This window comes from Cnephaeus nilssonii, assembly GCF_951640355.1.
Source record: "Cnephaeus nilssonii genome assembly, chromosome: 5".
NCBI lineage: Eukaryota > Metazoa > Chordata > Mammalia > Chiroptera > Vespertilionidae > Cnephaeus > Cnephaeus nilssonii.
The window spans coordinates 59,871,459-59,891,989 of record NC_137076.1 but is presented as its reverse complement, the minus strand read 5'-3'; the positions used below and the strand labels follow the sequence as shown (position 1 = coordinate 59,891,989).

Here is a 20,531-nt window from a genome sequence, read left to right as displayed (position 1 = left end):
ACAATTGAGAATTACATCATGAAGTTCAGTGTATTACTTTAAAATCTATTACACTATGGTGTGAACATGCCATCAAGCTCCAAACAAAACTGTGAGGTTTGTCACACATTGGTTTTTAAAAGAAAAAGATATTGCTGGGCTTGGAGCCTTGAAGTAACTAATCTGTGCAGTTTAATTTTTTTTTACCTGATATTTTTATTATTTTTTTTATTATTATTTTTTAATTTAATAAATCTTTATTGTTCAGATTACAATTGTTTCTCCTTTTTTCCCACCATATCTCCCCACCACCCAGTTCCCACCCCCCCTCTGCCCTTACCTCCCCCGCTCGCTATCCTTATCCATAGGTGTATGATTTTTGTCCAGTCTCTTCCTGTACCCCCCACACAGACACCCTTTTCCCCCTGAGAATTATCAATCCACTCCCATTCTATGCCTCTAATTCTATTATATTCACCAGTTTATTCTGTTCCTCATATTTTTAATTCACTTGACTTTTAGATTCACTTGTTGATAGATATGTATTTGTTGTTCATAATTTTTATCTTTACTTTTTTCTTCTTTTTCCTCTTTTTAAAGAATACCTTTCAGCATTTCATATAATACTGGTTTGCTGGTGATGAACTCCTTTAGCTTTTTATTATCTGTGAAGCTCTTTATCTGCCCTTCAATTCTGAATGATAACTTTGCTGGGTAGAGTAGTCTTGGTTGTAGGTTCTTGCTATTCATCACTTTGAATATTTCTTGCCACTCCTGTCTGGCCTGCATAGTTTCTGTTGAGAAATCAGCTGATAATCGTATGGGTGCTCCCTTGTAGGTAACTAACTGTTTTTCTCTTGCTGCTTGTAAGATTCTCTTTGTCTTTTGCCCTTGGCATTTTAATTATGATGTGTCTTGGTGTGGTCTTCTTTGGATTCCTTTTGTTTGGGGTTCTGTGTGCTTCCTGGACTTGTAAGTCTATTTCTTTCATCACGTGGGGGAAGTTTTCTGTCATTATTTCTTCAAATAGGTTTTCAGCATCTTGCTCTCTCTCTTCTTCTGGTATCCCCATAATTCTGATGTTGGTACGCTTGAAGTTGTCCCAGAGGCTTCTTACACTATCTTCAACTTTCTGAATTCTCCTCTCTTCTTGCTTCTCTGGAGGAGTGTCCTTTGCCTCTTTGTATTCCAAATCTTTGAGTTGATTCTTGCATTCTTCTAGTCTGCTGTTGGGTCTCTATATAATATTTTTTATTTCAGTCAGTGTATGTTTAATTTCTAGTTGGTCCTTTTTCATATCCTCGAGGGTCTCATTAAATTTATCGGCCTTTTCCATGAAATTCTTGAAAAACCTTATAACGGTGGTTTTGAACTCTATGTCCATTCGTTTGTTCTCCTCCATTTCTTTTGTTTGGGATCTGTTTCCTTGCCTCCTCATTTTCGCTGCTTCCCTGAGTTGGTTGGGTAGCTTTGTGTACTAGGTGTCTTATTGATTCAATGGGTCAGCCTCCCAGTTACCTGAGGTGGACACTCTTGGTGTACCCCTTTGTGTACTGTGTGTATAGCCTTGTTGTAGTTAAGTCTTGATTGTTGTTGGTGTCACTGGGAGGAATTGACCTCCAGGCCAATTGGCTGTGAGGACCCGCTGTATCTATAATGGGAGAATTGCTGTGCAGGAGACACGTTTATGGGGCAGGACTTGTTCCAGTAGGGCTTTGGTGCTCACTGAGTCTGCCTCTTGAATGTGTCCCTTATGAGAGTGGTTGAATTTTGGTGTCGTCTACACCGACCACTAGATACCCTAGTTTCTGGATCTCCAATGGGGTGCAAGTCAGCTACACTCTGAGGCCCCCCAGCAGGAGCTACAGCAAGAACTAGTTTTCTCCTCTTTGCTTGGGCGGTTTTGGAGCAGTCTGACTGGAGCTTCAGTTAATTTGGTTAAGCTGCCACAGAACAGGCCATTTATATGCAAAAGCCACTGTGTGGAGCCTGGGTGGGTTTGTAAAATGTGCGGGGTGGGGTCTCAGGGTGGGGCGGGGTCTCAGGGCATCACTAGGCTAGGGCATGGCAAACGGCGATGGCTGCCGTCAGCCATCTCTGCCTTTCCGCGTTTCCAAGTCCCTGCATCCCGCGCTCCAGCGCAGTAAACACTGATTGCTGGGCACACCTCTGCAAAAAGTCACTCTCACTTTCCGCCCTGAAGGCAGAGAGTCCAGCTTCTCCCCGTAGGCGTCTGGGTCCCCCGCGTGTCCCCAGAAACTGGATTTCAGAGTGATTGAGAGCTTGTCTCCCTTTGGGTTGAAGAAAAGCCGCGCGTCCAGTCGCCCGCCACCAGCCCGATTCGCGCGCCTCCGTACCTCAGCTTTTCAGCATTTGTGCTCCTTTCTCTCCTTAGTTGTAAATCTACCACTCAGCCAGCTTTCCCGTGGTTCTGGGTGGTAGACGTTTTGTCTTTTAGTTGTATTTTTGAAATTGTTGTGCGAGGCGGCAGTTTAGTTGTTTAACTTTGCCGCCATCTTGGTTCCTCCTCCCTTAATTTTTTTTTAATTGTGGTAGAATACACATAACATACAAGTTATAATTTAAACCAATTTTAACTGTTCAGTTCAGTAGTGTTAAGTATATTCACACTGTTATACAACTAATCTGCTGAACTCTTTCCATCTTGTAAAACTAAAACCATATGCATCAAAGAACTTCTACATTCCCCCATTTCCTAAGTCCCTGGCAACTACAATTCCTTTATTAGTTCTAACAAGTATTTTGGTGTGTGTGTGTGTATGGAATCTTTAGGTTTTTCTACATATAAGATCATGTTACCTGTTAATAGAGATAATTTTACTTCTTCCTTTTCGATTTGGAGGTCTTATTATTTCTTGCCTGCTTCGTCTGGCTAGGACTTCCAGTATAGGTATCCCGTTTTCAAAAAGTAGGGGGTGCCTTTTGCTTTACACCAGTTTGACTTGTGAAAGTTTTCATAGGAAAAAATCTACTTTCAGATAGTGGGGGAAACATATACTATGTTGAATAGAAGTGACAAAAGCCAGCATCCTTATTTTGTTCCATATCTTAGAGGAAAAGTTCTCAGTCTTTACCATTGAGTATGATGTTAGCTTTTCATACATGGCCTTTATTATTGTGAGATAGTGTGTGGTTTTTTTGTTCATAGTTTGTTAAGTATCTATATATCTAAAACTCTAATACGCAAATAGACCAAACGGCAGAACAACCAAACAACCAGTCGCTATGACGTGCACTGACCACCAGGGGATGCGCGCAGAACATGGCGGGCATCGGCTGTGGTAGTATGGTGGAGCAGGTGAGCAGGGGCACCAGACCAAGGCGGGGCACCGGTCGCTGTCATGGGGGCGAGCCTCTGGTGGTTACTGAAAATTCTTTGCTCCCGCACGCCATGGTCCTCCGTGCACTCACTCCGGGCACTGTCAGCAGGTGTGAGCGGGGCTAGCGCCATCAGTGTGTGGGAGCAGCGGCAGTGGGAGCAGGGCTGCTGGCAGACAGGGGACCAGGGGCCATGGTGGGAGGGACTGGGTGGAGGCACGGAGGATGGGCCGAGACCTGCCCCTGTGCCCACTGCAGCCTTGCAGCCCACAGTTCCTTTCAAGGTGCACAAATTCGTGCACTGGGCCCCTAGTTTTTTATAAAAGGGTGCTGAATCTTGTTAAATCCTTTTTCTGGATGAATTGATAATCATGTGGGGTTTTTGGCTTGTTTTTTGTTTTATTTTGTTTTCATTTATATCAAGACTAGGAGCCTGTTGCATGAAGTTTCGTGCAATACTTTTCCTTCACCTGGCTGCCGGCACCAGTTATCCGCCAGCAGCAGTTTTCCTCTGGCCACCCGCCGATCAGAGCGCCTCCAGCCAGCACCATCGGCCACCCCGATAGGAACTCAGATCGGGAGGTGCTCCGATCGGTAGGTGGCCAGAGGAAAACTGCTGCTGGGGGAAAACTGGTGCCAGCAGCCACGCAATCGGCCACCCCGAGTTCCGCCACCAGCATCTTCCGCCGGCCCCATGGGTCCTTCTGCAGCGCCAGCCATTTAGGCCGGCGGGAGGAGCGGGGGTCGGGGACTTGTGAGTCCCCGCCCCCGCTCCTACCGCCAGCCAATCAGCCACCCTGAGTCCCGCCCCCCGCGCCTCCAGCCGGCCCAATCGTGGGTGTAGCGGAGTGATGCAATTTGCATATTACCTTTTTATTATGTAGGATATTTTATTATTTTCTTGTGATTTTTCTCTTTGACTTTTTGGTTGTTTAAGAGTGTGGTGTTTAATTTCCACACATTTGTGGATTTTCCTGTTTTCCTTCTGCTACTGATTTTGGTTTCATTATATTGTAATTGAAAAAGATGCTTTGTATGATTTTGATTTTTAAAAAGTTACTGACATGTTTTATGGCCTAACATATGGTCTATCTTAGAGAATATTCCATGTGCACTTAAGAAAAACATGTATTTGCATCAATATTCATAGAGGGTATTGGTCTGAGGTTTTCTTACAGAGTCTCTGTCTGGTTTTGATATCAGGGTAATGCTGCCTCATCAAATGAGTCTAGAATTATTCCCTCCTCTTAAATATTTTAAAAGAGTTAGAGGAATATTGGTATTATTATTTCTTTCAATAAATTGGTATCCATTTTTCTTTCTGCTGTTATTAGGTGGAGTGTTCTTTATGTGTCCTAATATGTCCAAATAGTTTATAGTACCAGGTGTATCGGATAATAATGTGGATTTTGTAATCAAAGAAAACATGATAATTTCAAGTGTAACATCAAAGGTGCTTTATTCAAAGTAATGTCCATCGCTATCTACACATTTCCCCCATCTTTCAGGTAATTTGTGGATACCGTCCCAATAAAACTTTTCTTGTTTTGAGGCAAACCATTCAGAGACCCAATTTTCCACTTTTCGTATGTTTTGAAGTGCTGCTCAGAAAGTGCGTGTGTCATCGATCGGAACAAGTGGTAATCTGAAGGAGCAAGGTCTGGTGAATACAGCGGGTGGGTCAATACTTCCCAGGCAAGATCTTTTAACGTGTCTTTAACTGGTTTTGAAGTGTGTGATGGTGCATCATCATGAAGCAAAATTACCTTGCCATGTCTTCTGGCACATTCTGGTTGTTTCACGATCAAAGCATGGTTCAAATTGATTATGTGTTGTCAGTAGCGATCAGTATTAATGGTTTCACCTGGTTTTAGAAGCTCATAATACACCACACCTTCCTGATCCCACCAAACGCAGAGCATTGTCTTCTTTCCGAAGGGATTTGGCCTTGCAGTCGATGTTGATGGTTGACCTGGATCAACCCATGATTTTGTGCATTTGGGATTCTCAAAATAAATCCACTTTTCATCACCAGTCACAATTCAATGCAAAAAAAGACTTTCTTTCATGCCATTGAAGCAACATTTTACTGATGACTTTTCAGTTTTCCATTTGTCTTTCGTTCAGTTGATGTGGCACCCATTTTCCTTCCTTTCCTATTGCTTGTAAATATTTCCTATTGCTTGTAAATGATCGGAAATTGTTTGCTGAGCAACATTTAATCTTTCTGCAAGTTGTTTTTTAGTTTGACATGCATCTTCATCCAATAATGCTTATAATTGTTGGTCTTGAAACTTTTTCGGTTGACCTGGATGTTCTTTGTCTTTCACATCAAAATCATCACTTTTAAAGCATTTAAACCAGCGTTCACAAGTATCTTGAGATGGAGCATGTTCACCATAAGCTTCCCAAAGTATTCAGCAGCACTTGTCTTCAAAATAAAGTAATGAATTAAAAGTTCCCCCAAATGCTCTTATTTTTGGCACGAAATTCGACATTTTTTAAGCATAAAAATATCTATGATGTTAACACCTTCAGCAAATTTGACATATGAAGTTTTGAAGCTTGCTGTCAATACAACAAAATAGCATACATATCAAATCGCATATATATCAACATATGTGTAACTCCATCTATTGAAAAAAATCCGCATTATTAACCGGTACACCTGGTATTGTTCAAGTCCTCTATTTCTGTATTGATCTATACGGCTGTTCTGAGCTATGCAGTTTTAGTGCAGCAAGCATTTGTTTATATGGTATAAGATAAAACATTTAGTGATGCTATCATCTTACCTCCTTATAAACATATAAAAGATAGTAAGCCCAAGGTTCTATGCCTCTTGTGTATTTCTCACCATACAAGTTGCTAAAATCACCAAATAACATTTGTGCCTTCATTTTCATGTATTACTGATCTCATGTAAGTTCTCTGCATTGATTCTGGGCTAATCAATAACAAATTAAAGTATAAGTAACTTTGTCCATTGAAATACCATTCTCCCTAATTTTTTGAAACCAAGACCAAGCAGACTAATATACTTCAAAGAACTTCACCAACATCACCTAAAAGCCTTAATAAATTTCCACTGAGAACTCCAAATCACAAACTATAAAGTGCAATTCATTTATTAGTATTGAAGTAAAGCTCAATTCCACAGCAGAGGTAACTAGACTACTAAAAATAAGACAATCACAGGATCCCCAATATTTGTTGTAAAGTGTGAGAGAGATTGCTAGCTGATCACCAAGTTGTTTTTTTCTTTTTCCAGGAGACAATACTAGATTATATTTTCTTTGGAGTTAGGTGTGAAGTGGAGTTAAGAGGGAGACCCGGGAAAGCTTGTTTTGCATTTCTACTCTTGGATCTGAAAGCCTGAGAGCCAGAAGAACCAATAGTATAAATTCCAGTCTGAAAGCCAGCAGGCTCAAGACCCAAGAGGAGCCAACGTTTCAGTTTGAGTCCAAAGACAGGAAAAGACTGAAGTCCCAGCTAAATACAGGCAGGAGGGGTTCTGTTTTTGTTGTTGTTCTATTCAGGCCTTCAACTGATTAGATGAGGCCCACCAACATTGGGAAGGGCAATCTGCTTTACTCATTCTAACATTCAAATGTAATCTCATTCAAAATCTCCCTCACAGACACACCCAGAACAGTGTTTGATCAAATATCTGGGCACACTGTGGTTCAGTTGACAAATACAATTAACCATCACAGCCATCCACTCCTCAGGAACACCAGAAACCATGTGAGGCCTCTGAGGTGGCTTTTTTAAATTTTTAATTTCTTAGAATTACATTTATTAATACATTTGTTAATGAAAACTGGGTATATTTTCCTAAATCAGAAGAACCTAGAAACAATAAAAATTCCTTAAGAAATACAGCAAAAAGTGGGAAAGAACCATAATAGCAGAAATAATCACTGGAAATACAACTTTCTGGAGGTTTAGGCAACAAAGTGCTACAAAATACCCAAGGAGTCTGGATCTAATGTTATAAAAGTGAGAAACTACTGAAAGCCTGGGATTAGTGAAATGATGAGAACTGAAATCCTGAATATGTGAATAAATCTGCACTGGGTTTTAAAACCATAGCTACACACTAAAGTTAAAATTGACTAAATAGCATCATTTGCTAATTTTTTACGTAAACATTATAATGATACATTTTCTTATTTATTTAGATTATACTATTTCTACATAGTTCTAAAACAACAGCTTGGGACAGCTTGCAAAAAAACAAAACAGACAAACAGACATATATAAATAAGCTCACCCAGCACTGGAATTCTCTATCATTTCTGTATTCATAGTGTCCCAAAGAGTGCTGGAACATGATAAATAGGAACATACACATGTTTATGAAATAAATGAATGAATGTATAAATGATGGGGGGAGGGGAGGAGGGAGAAGGTTCCAGGAAGGAAGGAAATAGATGTTTCTAAGCAACCAACGAGGAGGATTTTCTCTTAGCAGCACGGCAGCAATAAATTTAGTGTAAGGGTTTCTAAGCAATTGGGGGAAAACAGAAATAAAATGAGGGAGTATTCACTATAAAAGTCTACAAGCTCCTTGGAGGTAAAAATCTTTCTGGAATTTAACTCCTAGAAAATTTTATGAACTGAATTCTTACATAATAGATGTTTTAATGGTTTTATGACAGATAAATAGTTATGGAAATGCTTCTGATATTGGTCCTCTAAAGTTTATTAGAACATTGTTAAAACTTAACACAATGAAGGCATTTCTATAGAGTAGAAATATAATGGTCTAGGAAGTTTGCTGTTTTATGCTCTGGTTTAATATGGAGAATTAATCATATTTTAAAATTCTACTCTACATTTATGAAAAACCGTCTCTGATTATGAGTTATTTCACAATCTTGCTATGGACATGCTGCATTTGAACAACTCAATTCATAATTTGCTTTTCTAGAAAAGATAATAAACAGAAAAAAAGTTTTGTGTTACTACATCACAAAAATAAAAGTGGACAAATAAAAATTCACTTCGAAGGGTCACAAATGAGGTGGAGAGGCAGGTAACAGTGACGCTGTTGGCAGGCAGCCTCTTCCAAAGAAGCTGCAAGACGACTTAAAATGCAGCTGTTTTCTCAGAGAAGGAAGTAGCACACTACAGAATGTATTCGTTTAGTGATAGCTAATGTTTCTAGAAATTCAGGGGAGTCTAGCCAGTAGGTAATAAAATTCATCATTCACACATATTTGTGATCATCAATTATGTGCCAGGCATGTATCAGACACTAAACTTACAGTAATTAGCAAAACATACTTGGCTTCTAGCTATAAAAGCCAGCTAAAACTCTCAAATCTTATTCACAGTTCAGAGGTCACTTCCTCTTTAGTTTCAAATCATTATCCATCTTCAAGGATGTCCCAAAGCTTCCATTAATTTGAACTTGGTTTTTCCTCCCAAGCCTGCTTCTCTAGCTCCTTAATTCCCTTCTCCCAGTAACTGCACCTCCAGTCAACCATTATCTTAAAACTAGTCATTGGTAACTAAATACATTTGCGTATTTCTTAAATGTTTCTCTCTGTCCCCATGCCACAGCCTTAAGGATGGGAAAAGAACCCGTGCTTTCTGAAAAGGAGAACTCCCACTATGCCTCTTCAATTCCAGTCTTGCCAATCTTCAAATCCATCCTCCACCTTCTAGCATGAATTTTCTTTTAAAAAGCAACTCTTATTTTGCTGTTTATAAAAATGTTCAATAGTTCTCTGTAGTCCTCAGCATAAATTCTGCCCATTTAAGATTCATTTTTGTCATTCTCTTCAACACTCGCCTATTTAACATATTCGTGCTTTCCTATGTGCTATTCTTATATGCCTTGTTGCTATTCAGGTTTAATGGCCAGCTGGGGACTCATCCAATACTAGTGTGCCTCAAAAACAGTATTTGAAAATCACTATTATTTAAAGTTTTAGTTGTCGTGCAGCTTTGGGAACTCATCTACAGAATGAGATGATAGAAAACACACTGAACCCACACCATGGCAAGGTTTCTAGTCCTATTTTTAAAAAGGCAATGGGTTAGCCCTACCCAGTTTGGCTCAGTGGATAGAGTGTCGGCCTGCAGACTGAAAGGTCCCAGATTCGATTCTGGTCAAGGGCACATGCCTGGGTTGCTGGCTTGATCCCTGGCTGGGGGTGTGCAGGAGGTGCCTGGGTTGCTGGCTCCATCCCCAGTTGGGGGTGTGCAGGAGGCAACTATTCAATGATTCTCTCTCATCATTGATGTTTCTGTCTCTCTCCCTCTCCCCTCCTCTCTGAAATCAATAAAAAAATATTTTTAAAAAATAAAAAGGCTATGGGTTAAATAAAAAGGCACTGGGTTAAAACTGCTCTGGGCCTGTTTTATCATTGGTCACGTAAAAGGGTTAAATTAGATGACCTAATGGTCCATTAAGGTTAACAATTCTAGCTTTCTATTTAAGATCACTAAAATTTATTAGGTACTGAAAATAAGAAATAAAGCTAATTTATTGCACTATTCAATTTGTTCAGAGCCATCAATATACACCATTTACACACATAATAATTAACTTCATCAAGAATATAGAATACTTTGTTCTAAGGATTTAGGGATAAGGTGTAAATGTGACTGGAAGATTGAACCAATTCGATCTGAAGGCAAAACTGTGTAAGCTGAAAAGAAATCAAACTTACAATCACCAAAAGGAGGGCTTACCCAGAGTGATTAAGTGACCTATAAGTTGTAAAATGTTAAAGCCAGCAAAATCTTAAGGCTAGACGGGGGTTTTAATGGCTCTTATGCATCAAAACGTTTCAATATAAATGAACACTTTCCTAAATTGAGACTTCTTCATCCCCCCCACTCTCCACCCCACCCCGCCCCCTGTGGCCATTCGAGTTCCTTTCTCTCTCTCCGTCCTGAGCTCGGCTGTCCTTTGCTTTTTAAATCCCAAGCAAATGCCCCCTCCTTGTTACTTGGGGAAATGTTATAAATAAAATCGGCCAAAGCGACTGATTGATCATAAACAGGCTTTAGGAGATAATGAGTCTCTAGTCATTAGGGCTTCTTTGGATGTCACCCAACTCCACGGCTGGTCCCCAGCGGCGCCGCCGGCTCCAGGCAGCGCATCCAGGGAGTGGCCCGGAGTCCCAGGCGCCGCCGCCGCCAGGGCCGGGTCCTTTCGCCTTCACCGGGGCGGGGGTGGCGAAGGCTGAGCCAATTCACACTTTGGGGAGAAGTAGCGGGTGGGACCAGCAGCGCCCCCCGCGACCCCCACCCCCCACCTCCCCTCTACATCTCTCGGCAGCCGGGCTCGAGCGTGGAACGGGCTGGAATGGTAACCGCTGGGTAACGGCCTCGGCTCCGGGGGCCTCAGCCTCGGGGACAGCCCGGGCTGGGGGCGCCTGGCACCCCGCGTCCTCCGGAGCCCAGCGCAGCAGGTGGACACGGCGGTTCCGCGGGACCCAACGGACCCTGGCGGCACCCAATCCCGCCGCCGGGCTGACCTCCCTCCTCCCACGGCCGGGAGAGCCGCCCAGGAGCTCACCGCGGCACCCCCACCCCGATCCCCACGCCGCTCCCTCACCGGCCCCACCGGTTCAGCCAGGCGGGTCGCCCAAGGAAGGGGTGCGTCCCCGCCCCTACCCCCCTCCCCCGCCCTGGGGCAAAAAGCAACGATTTCGATCCCTCATCCCCCCGGAGCGCAAGGGGCCGCGGGGAGGTGGCCTGTGCCCACGCACCTGTCTTGCGGGCCCGTTTTCGGCAGTGGCAGCTCATATGTCCGAGTCGCTGCCACTTGGTCCCCGCGTCTCCCAGACCCGTCCCGCCCGCGGCTGCCCAGCAGCGACTGCTAACTGCGCCTGCGCGTGCGGCCCGGCGCGGGAGGCGGCGGCGGAGGGCGGGCCGCGCGCACCTGCTCCGCGGGCTCAACGGTCTGACCCGAGCGGGCTGCGCGGGCTCGGCTCCCGGGTCCGCAGGGGAGGGATTCTTCGTGATTTAGCTCCACAGCCTTTCCCTCCCGCCCAGCGCCTGCCCTTTCTGCAGACAGTGGGGTTCTGCCTCCTGGTGCGCATCTTAGGGTCCCGAAGTCCATGTACATCAGGCTCCTGAACAGCATCCAGGCTTTTCCTGCAGTTCTTTAGGTCAGGAGAGGTGCCTGGGGTCAGCAGGTGTGAATATAGATATGTTAGATGTTAACGTAGTAAATGCATTGTCGTGTGTTTTTTTCTAAAACATTCATGAATTGCTAACATGTCTTGTACTTGCTGTACTCTTAAGGGTTTTACAAGATCTTCTTTACTAGTAACCTTCACAACCATCCAGGTAAAGAAACGGAAGATAATTTACTTGCCAGAGTAAATATGGAAATATCAGGGTTGAAATACAGGCCCGTCTCTTTCAGAACCTGTAGTTTCAACCAGCACACTAAATGTAAAAATATAGCATAAATGTACTACGGAATTTTTTTTCTTTTTTGCCCCCTAGGTGTTGGATAATGTAGCTTTTACTACTTACATTTCCTAGGAAATCTGGACTTTGACCTTGCTATAATCACGATTCCATTTTATTGGAAGAATAAAATATTTATTGACTTGTGATGCCCCTATTAAAGAGTCTCAGACTGAGCTTGATGGCGATCCATGCACAATCTGTAACTGTTGGCTAGGTGTCAGCATCAGGGGACATTTTTCACATTGCATCAGTAATAAGGCTACCAACTCTAGACTTTTGATGCTGTCACCTTTTGGAGTGTGTTTGTATAGTGTTTATTATTTTTTAACTTGAGGTACTTTATGGTAATATTTCTTCAGTCTTTCCAACTTTTATTATTCAACATAATTCTGTGGCCCATAACCAAGACAATTCTACTTGCTGGAAATAATTTCTAAAGGATAGATTCAAAGTTTGCAATGAAGAAGCTGAAAACTAAAAATTCTTGCCGTATTTCTGATCTCAGTGCAAATGACTCTACTATTTCTCCATTAAGTAAGAACCTTCTTTAGGACGAGGCTTGTACATTTTGTCTATGATTGCCCGTTTAGCAAATTAAAATACAGGATACCCAAGGTTCTAATTTTATATCGACAAATAATTTTAGTACATATATTTCCATATGTGTAATTTATCTGGCAATTTTAATTTTATCATGTTAAGGAAGTATCTATTCATTGCAATTTTATTTAATTTTATAGGAAGTAGCTGTTGAATTTTTAAAAGGCTTTTTTAGCATCTGTGAAGGTAATCATATTTTTCTCCTCAGACCCATTCGTATGGTATGCTCTATTAACAAGTTTCCTAACAGAATCCTAATCTGATTCTTGCATTACTGGTTTTAAAAAAAACACACAAAAGAAAACACCAGGTTATGATGTATTATTTTCCTACTGGTTTGGAAATCTACTTCTAATATTGCATTTGAGATTTTTATATCAATTGTCATAAATGATATAGGTCTTTGGCTTTCTTTTTGTGCTTCCATCAGGATTAGGTATTCATTAAATACCTACTCATTAAAATAATTTGTAAATTTTTCTTTATTTGCTATATTCTGAAATTTAAAATATTGGGACTACCTGGTTTCTAAAAGTGTACTTGAATCTCCCTGTGAAACAATCTATGTCTGGTACCTCTTTGTGCTTTTCTTGTTATTTCTCAAAAGCTTTTCTTCTTCTATGAATATTGATTGGTTTAAGCTTTCTCTCTCCACTTGCATCAATTTGGGTAAACTGCATTTTTCTAAGAAATCACTAATTTTATCACTTTTTATTTAAAAAAAAGAAAACTAATACCAGCAAAACAAAAACCTATTGGCTCATATAAACTTTCTCATATAATTAATTGCCTTTGGTTGGCTGTTAATATCAACACACTATCTAAAAATAGATGTCAAGGTAATTAAGGGGAAAAAAAGGTAAGATGGTTTCAATGGGAAAAGCCTGCCCAGATTTAGTTCCCATTATCTATATATATAAAAGCCCAGCGACCAGAAAGGCAGAACAACCAGAATGACCAGTGGCTATGACACGCACTGTGGCAGCCAACCAGCCTGATCCAGGCCCCAACTGCACTCCCCCCAAGCTGACCCGGCCCCCGGTCAGCCCCCAACACCCCGATCAGGGGCAGGGCCAGCCACCAACCGTGCTGACCCCTCCCCCTGCAAGGGCCCAGCTGGATGGGCCCCCATGGGGGTGGGCCGGCCAGACCCCACCCGTGCATGAATTTGTGCACCAGGTCTCTAGCTCGTTCATAATTGTTGCAATTCTGCCAGAGGGTGGAAGGTCCAGGTAAGAGTACACAACAAGATAGTTTTACACACCCAAGTGAGTAGAGGGTCTCTCTTTCCTTTTACTCATGGGTGTGACCACATTTACAATTGCTACTACTATTAGCATTATTACCATATGACTATTTACTTCAATAGTAAATAGTACAGGTGTTGTTGGCTTATCTCAATACCTGAGAGACATTTGGCAACAGAATTTCAATTATCTACACTAATAAAAGAGAAAGATGCAAATTGACTGCAAATCACGATGCCTGCCAGCCAATCAAGAGTGAGTATGCAAATTGACCCAACAAAGATGGCAGGTTAATTTGCATACGCAGGCACGGAGTGAAGACCGAAGATTGAGGACTGAAGACTCAATTGAGGCTGAAGGCTCCGCTGTGGTTGGAGCCAAGCCTGAAGGCCGAAGATTTGGCTCCACTGAAGGCTGAAGGCTTGGCTCTGCTGCGGCCCTGGTCCTGGGTGCTGGAGGAAAACTGGTCCTGGCAACCAGGGGAAGGAAGGCCTATTGCACGAATCTTCGTGCAACAGGCCTCTAGTGTCTCAATGTTTGCAGAACTTCTTTTCACTTGAAAAAAGGTGTTTTTTTTAAAAAAAGATTTCACTAAATCTGGTCTGATTGTGGTTTTTACAAACGTATCTGCTATATTGAGTCAGAGGCTTAAACACATAATTTGCCTTCATGTGTAGGTTTGAAGAAAAAGTGATTTTTAAGAAGCAAAATCAGTATGGATGCTATAAACCAAATGCCCAAACCAACCAATGAGCACTATTTACCTAGATGAGTGTCCAAGCCTCTCTAAATCTCCCCTCCCTCTGACCTCAGACCAGAGGCCGTGCGGGTGAGTGAGATCCTCCAAACACCCAGCATTTGGGAGCAGTGGGGATGGGGATGGAAGTGGGGACATCTCTCCTGGTCACATTAGGAACATTTTCTAGAAATGCTTTGTGCTGACCACCAAAACTCTTATTCTGAATCAGTCTATTAAGGACAGCAGCTATGGGGTTAAATCTTTAAGGCTGTCTTTTAACTTCTTTTTTTCCTTCTAGCATCTGCCACTCTCAGGGTATTTTGGTCAGAATGAGCACCAAAGCAGCATTCCTTTGGAATCACCTCAGCTTTTCAGTCACAGTCAGTGATATGTCAGACAGCATCCTTTAATACTGTCCCACTTTATGGTCCCACCCCTTCAGGAGTTTTGTTTGAGTCTTGGATGGTAGACTATGAAGTCCAAGAAGGCACCTTTTCAAGGAATGTTACCACCTTTTCAAAAAATGCTGTACCTGGACTTAGCTTTAATTTTTCATATTAGCTTGAAATATGCTTTAAAAATTCATAATTTAAGTCAAATTTAAATTTTTTTAACATACATATAATGTCTTTTTCGCTCCCCCTCACCAGCTTTGAGATATAACTTCTTTTCCTCTAAAAGGCGAGAATAAAACATGAAAGTTCATCTTGCATATTCTCTTTATACATTGGTATGTAATACACTTCATACTGAGGTTAAATGTGCATTTTTGGCACTCAATGATAAAACAGCAGTATGAATTAAGATTTTCATACTTGACGAAGGATAAAAAGGAGGAAATATCTCATTATTTCTCAAAATAAATAAACTAAAACCCAATAGAATAACAAGAAGAATAGTAGATCTTAATGGACTCCTATAAGAAATTGATGGACCAGGCAGACAAAAATTAGTAAGGACTCAAAAGACTTGAACAAGTAACTTTAAAAGGCTGACATAAGGGAGCCCTGTACCAATAAATAGGAATATTTTAAGAATACATTTTAAAAGCATAATACATTTATAAAAACAAATTAATGCAACATATTTTAAAATGCATATAGAGACTATACATTCTTCTCAAATTTGTATGAAACATAAGAATTCATAACAGTTCTCAAATTTTATTACATAAAGTTCTCTAACAATGTAATTAAATAAGCAATCAACAATAAAATATGGCAAATCAATATATACTTTTAAAAACCCATGCACATTCCCAAATAACCAATGAGTTAAAAAGGTAATAATAAGAGAAAGTATGAAATCTTTCTTTTTTTTAGAACTGAATGACTATCAGAATATATACATATCAAGATGTTTGGTAATCAGATCAAATGGCATTTAGGCATAAGTTTATCATTTTAAATACATTATTTAAAAGACAAGAAGATATTATGGCACTCTCAGACCTTGGCTTGCTTCAACTTTTGCTTTCTGTTTCTTTAGATGTCTTAATAAAATGTATTAGGACATACACCAATTCATACTGAACCTGTCCATGACAATGTCAAGTTTCTGAACTTTTAGCTATTTATTGAGATTATGTACTAGCATCACTATCTAAGTCAACAAAATACATTTCTCAATTTTTAAAAGCTTCCCTGCCTTTACTATTTTAATATTAAATTGTAAGAATACAAACATCATAAATAAATGTTCTAATTTTTCTTAACATAAGAGATAGTTTTATGCTTTCAAGTCCACTAGTTTGCTCACTGTTTTCTCCTTTTCTATATAATTATATACTTTCATTATTACAATGTCTGAAAGATGCCATTTAGAAAGCACAGTTTCTGAGGTCCCAAGGTATTACAGAGTTTCTTCTTGTTATGATTATTAGCTTCGTATTTCCTGAAATACAAATAAAAAATCTGTAAATAATGCTGTAATGAACATAGGGGTGGATATATTCTTTCAAATGGAAGAATCTAAATGCCCATCAATAGAAAGTGGATAAAAAAAAAGCTGTGGTCCTATATACAATGGAGTTTACTTGGCCATAAAAAAGAAATTTTACCATTTGTAACAGCATGGGTGTACCTAGAAAGTGAAAGAGGTCAGTCAGAGAAAGACAAATACCATATGATTTCACTTACAGTACTTGTGGGAACTAAAGAACAATATAAATGAACAAAACAGAAACAGACTCATAGATACAGAGAACAGACTGATGGTTGCCAGGCGGGAGGGGTATTGGGGGACTGGGTGAAAAAGGTGAAAGGATTGAGAATTACAGATTGGTAGTTACAGAATAGTCACAGGGATGTAAAGTTCAGCATAGGGAATACAGTCAGTAATATCATAATAACTATGTACGGTGCCAGGTGGGTACTGGAAATATCGGGGGGAACACGTTGTAAACTATATGATCATCTAACCACTATGCAGAACACCTGAAACTAATACAAAATAATATTGAATGAAAACCATAATTGAAAAAATAAAAAATTATAAAACTGTAACATCTAGAAATATTAATTCATGAGGATGTAATTATTTTCATGACAAATACTTGACTATATTCTTTCATTTTTCTGTCCTTTTGACACCTATTAAATAGAGAAGATAACTTTACATTGGCAGAAGATATAACTCTTAAGATATATGAGACAATGTCAGTTTTAATATTGTTGTGGTGTTAAAATGATTAAAAGTAGATTTCCACCACTGGGAAACCTGTATTGTTGGATTGTTATTACAGCCAACAAACTGCTGTAGATAAGGTACAAATATTTTAAACCTCCATTTTATTTTATTTTTATAATTTAAAGTATCAATAAAGAAAATATTTAGGGAAACAACATGAAAACACAATAATCTTTTTACAGAAATATAGGGAAGAAAACTAGAGAATAAATGTAAAATGAGGAGTGGAGAAATTATGCTGTGAATATAAAATAAGTATTATGTTTCCATAAAATTAGTTTTGGATTTTTTGTTCACCAAAGGGGTGAAAAAAACTCACAATGAACCAAAGGGACCCTGACAATTCTCTGGCAAAGAATTTCTGTTTTCTAATTCCAAATTCTAAGAGAAAATTGTCACATGTGACTTTACATAAGAGAGACAGAACACTTCAACAGTTTTGAAGAAAATGCAAACATTCCATATGTCATTGGTTAATACAAGTCAAGGGCATAAACTTACGGCTCCCTCCATCACCTCCAACTATGCTTAAATTTAGCAACAATAACAAAACAAATGTATCACGCACACACAAAAAAAGCCATTACTTAACTGAAATTCAAAGTAACTAAGTCCTTTACAGTATATCTCCAACAGATCGAAATACTTTGCCTTATGCCCAGAGCAATGCAGTAAAAGGCAAATTACTTTTCATGTAGGAGGAAGCAAAAGCAAATTATACTAATTCAACTGCTTCCACTGCAGTAAAAGGAAAATGACTTCTCACGTAGGAGGAAGCTTATCAAATTCTATAAATTCCACTGCTTTCAGAAAGTATTGATACTGAAATATTTTAGTTGTTTCTAAAAGAAATTTTGAAAGTTTGTTATAGATGTAGAACATAAAATGATAACGAACCTTTAAATTGAAAACGGGCAAGATTTTTACATTTCAGAAGCTAAAAAAAATTAACACTAAGATAAATTTTGTTTCATTAAATTATTTTTGAACTCCAAGATACATAAATAGAGATAAACTATTTTTTCTGCTTATTAAACTATAGCTTACATTTAAAAAGGATTTTTTTTTTGAGAAGTGTAATATGTAATTTAACTGGCTATGGAAAAAATTTTACATAAAGGTGTGTTTAAAAAAAGAAGACTGAATTATGGAATGAATATTAAGGAAAACATAAGAAAAATGTTGGTCCTGGATAAAGAAAAGAGGAAGACAATCTCTACGGGGCCATAAGTAAATCTTACTTTACTTAATAAAATTGTATTTTTGAAAAGCTGTCCTGGCCAGGTAGCTCAGTTGGTTGAAGCATTGTCCTGTGTACCAAAAGGTTTCAGGTTTGATTTCTGGTCAGGGCACATACCTAGGTTGTGGGTTTGATCTCCCCACCCTGGTTGGGGCATGTACAGGAGGCAACTGATCAATGTTTCTCTCTCACACCAATGTTTATCTCTCTCTACCCCTTCTTCTCTCTCTCTCTCTAAAATCAATGAGCATATCTTCAGGTGAGGATTAGAAAAAGAAAAGTTTAAAACTGAAATGAAATATCCAAACACTTGGTTCAAGATGGTGGATGGCTAGACCTCAATGAAATGACAGTGAATGCATAAAAAAGGTGAAACTCCAAAGGGTCAAGGATGCAGGGGGACTCTTAGCCTAGGAGACCTTTCATCAAATTGATGAGATATATAAATGTAATGGGAGAGTACGAACTGGCAAAGAGGGGATGAGGAATCTGTGCCTAGACACATGGATGGGGGCTACAGTAGAGATGGCAGATTTGGTGGAAGATGGGAGCTAAACTGGGGTAAACCATGTGAATGAAATGAGAGTCTGTGTCAGGAGCATTGACCGCCCAAACCAGAGCAGCCAGGACTTTATGGCTCAGGCAACGCACACACACCCAGTCTTCAATAACCAAAGTGGAATGAGCCACCTGATATAACCAGAGCAGGCATCTTTGCCCAGAACAAAGCACCCTGTATCCTGGCACGCTGGTGTTCCTTCTCTCAAACCACTAGGCAAACACACACACACACACACATCACAAAACAATAGAAACCTAGCCACTCAAATACACTAATACAGTCTGCAAACCAACAAATCCTACCTATATGCCAAAACTTCCGGGGAAGCCTCCTTCATTCTTACATTTTTATAAATAAATATGAGGATAAGTGTAGTGTGGGGGACAGGGAAGAAGAGAAAATTTACCCATATTGCCACCACTCAAAATTGACCAATATTAACATCTATAATAATAAAAGCATAATATGTTAATTAGACAGGACAGCCGAACGACCTTCCGGACATCATTCCAGACATCCTTCCTGACGAAGCCGTGGTGGTGGGGGCTGAGGCAGAGGTGGTTAGGGGCAATCAGGCAGGCAGGTGAGTGGTTAGGGGCAATCAGACAGGCAGACGAGTGGTTAGGGGCAATCAGGCAGGCAGGCAGAGGCTGTTAGGGGCGATCAGGCAGGCAGAGGGGTTAGGGGTAATCAGGCAGGCAGGCAGGCAGGCGAGCAGTTAGGAACCAGCAGTCCTGGATTGCGAGAGGGTGCAGGCTGGGCTGAGGGACCACCCCCACTCCATGCATGAATTTTGTGCACTGGGCCTCTAGTTTTCTATAAGCTCATTAAAATTCAACAGACAACCATGAATCACTAAATATTTGAGAAAGCATGTGACACAGAAAGATAAAAATAAACAAGCAAACACTTAAGAAAATGAAAGGGCAAGCCATAGCTGAGAGATGTGATCAGACTATACCAATATAAGAATATTACAATTCAAAATTAAAAAGGCAAATAACCCAATTTTTAAAATGGGCAAATATCTGAATAGACATTTCACAAATATATATTTCATTAAAATATATATTTCATTATTATATTTACATATACACACATATTGTTCAACATCACTGGTCATTAAAGAAATGCAAATTATAATCATAATGAGACACCAGGACCTGCTTTACCTAGAATTTTATACAAATAGAATCATACACTTGAAAGTCTCTTGCAACTGGCTTTTTTCACTTAGCATAATGTGTCAGAGATTCATCCATATTGTTTTATCCATTGATACAAATAAGGCCTTAAACTCAGATCTATTGTCTCCAAAATCACTGTACATCTACATCTATAGTACATGATAAAAAAGAGAAAGGAAATACTGATTGATTCTTCTCAAATAGAATATTGTGAGTGTATCAGAAAATTATATGCACAGCCCGGCCACATGTGGTTTGATTCCTGGTCAGGGCCCATGCCCAAGTTGCAGGCTCAATCCCCAGTGGGGGTAGGGAGGCATGCAGGAGGCAGTTGATGGATGATTTTCTCTCATCATTGATGTTTCTCTCTTCTCTCTCTCTCTCTCTCTCTCTCTCTCTCTCTCTCTCTCCCTTCCTCTCTGACATAAATTTAAAAATATTTTTTTAAAGTTATATGTACAGCCCTAACCAGTTTGGCTCAGTGGATAGAGCGTTGGCCTAAGGA

General features: G+C 40.0%; 1 protein-coding gene across 2 annotated transcripts in view; it reads right to left on the bottom strand.

Annotated features, from left to right (window-relative positions):
- CLGN (calmegin) overlaps window positions 1-11,147 on the bottom strand; it is a 48,368-nt gene extending 37,221 nt beyond the window's left edge. For both annotated transcript variants that reach the window (XM_079770750.1, XM_079770751.1), the window contains exon 1: window positions 11,052-11,147. The gene's annotated coding sequence lies outside the window, so the exon portion shown is untranslated. The remainder of the gene's footprint in view (window positions 1-11,051) is intronic.
- Between the last annotated feature and the right edge of the window lie 9,384 nt (window positions 11,148-20,531).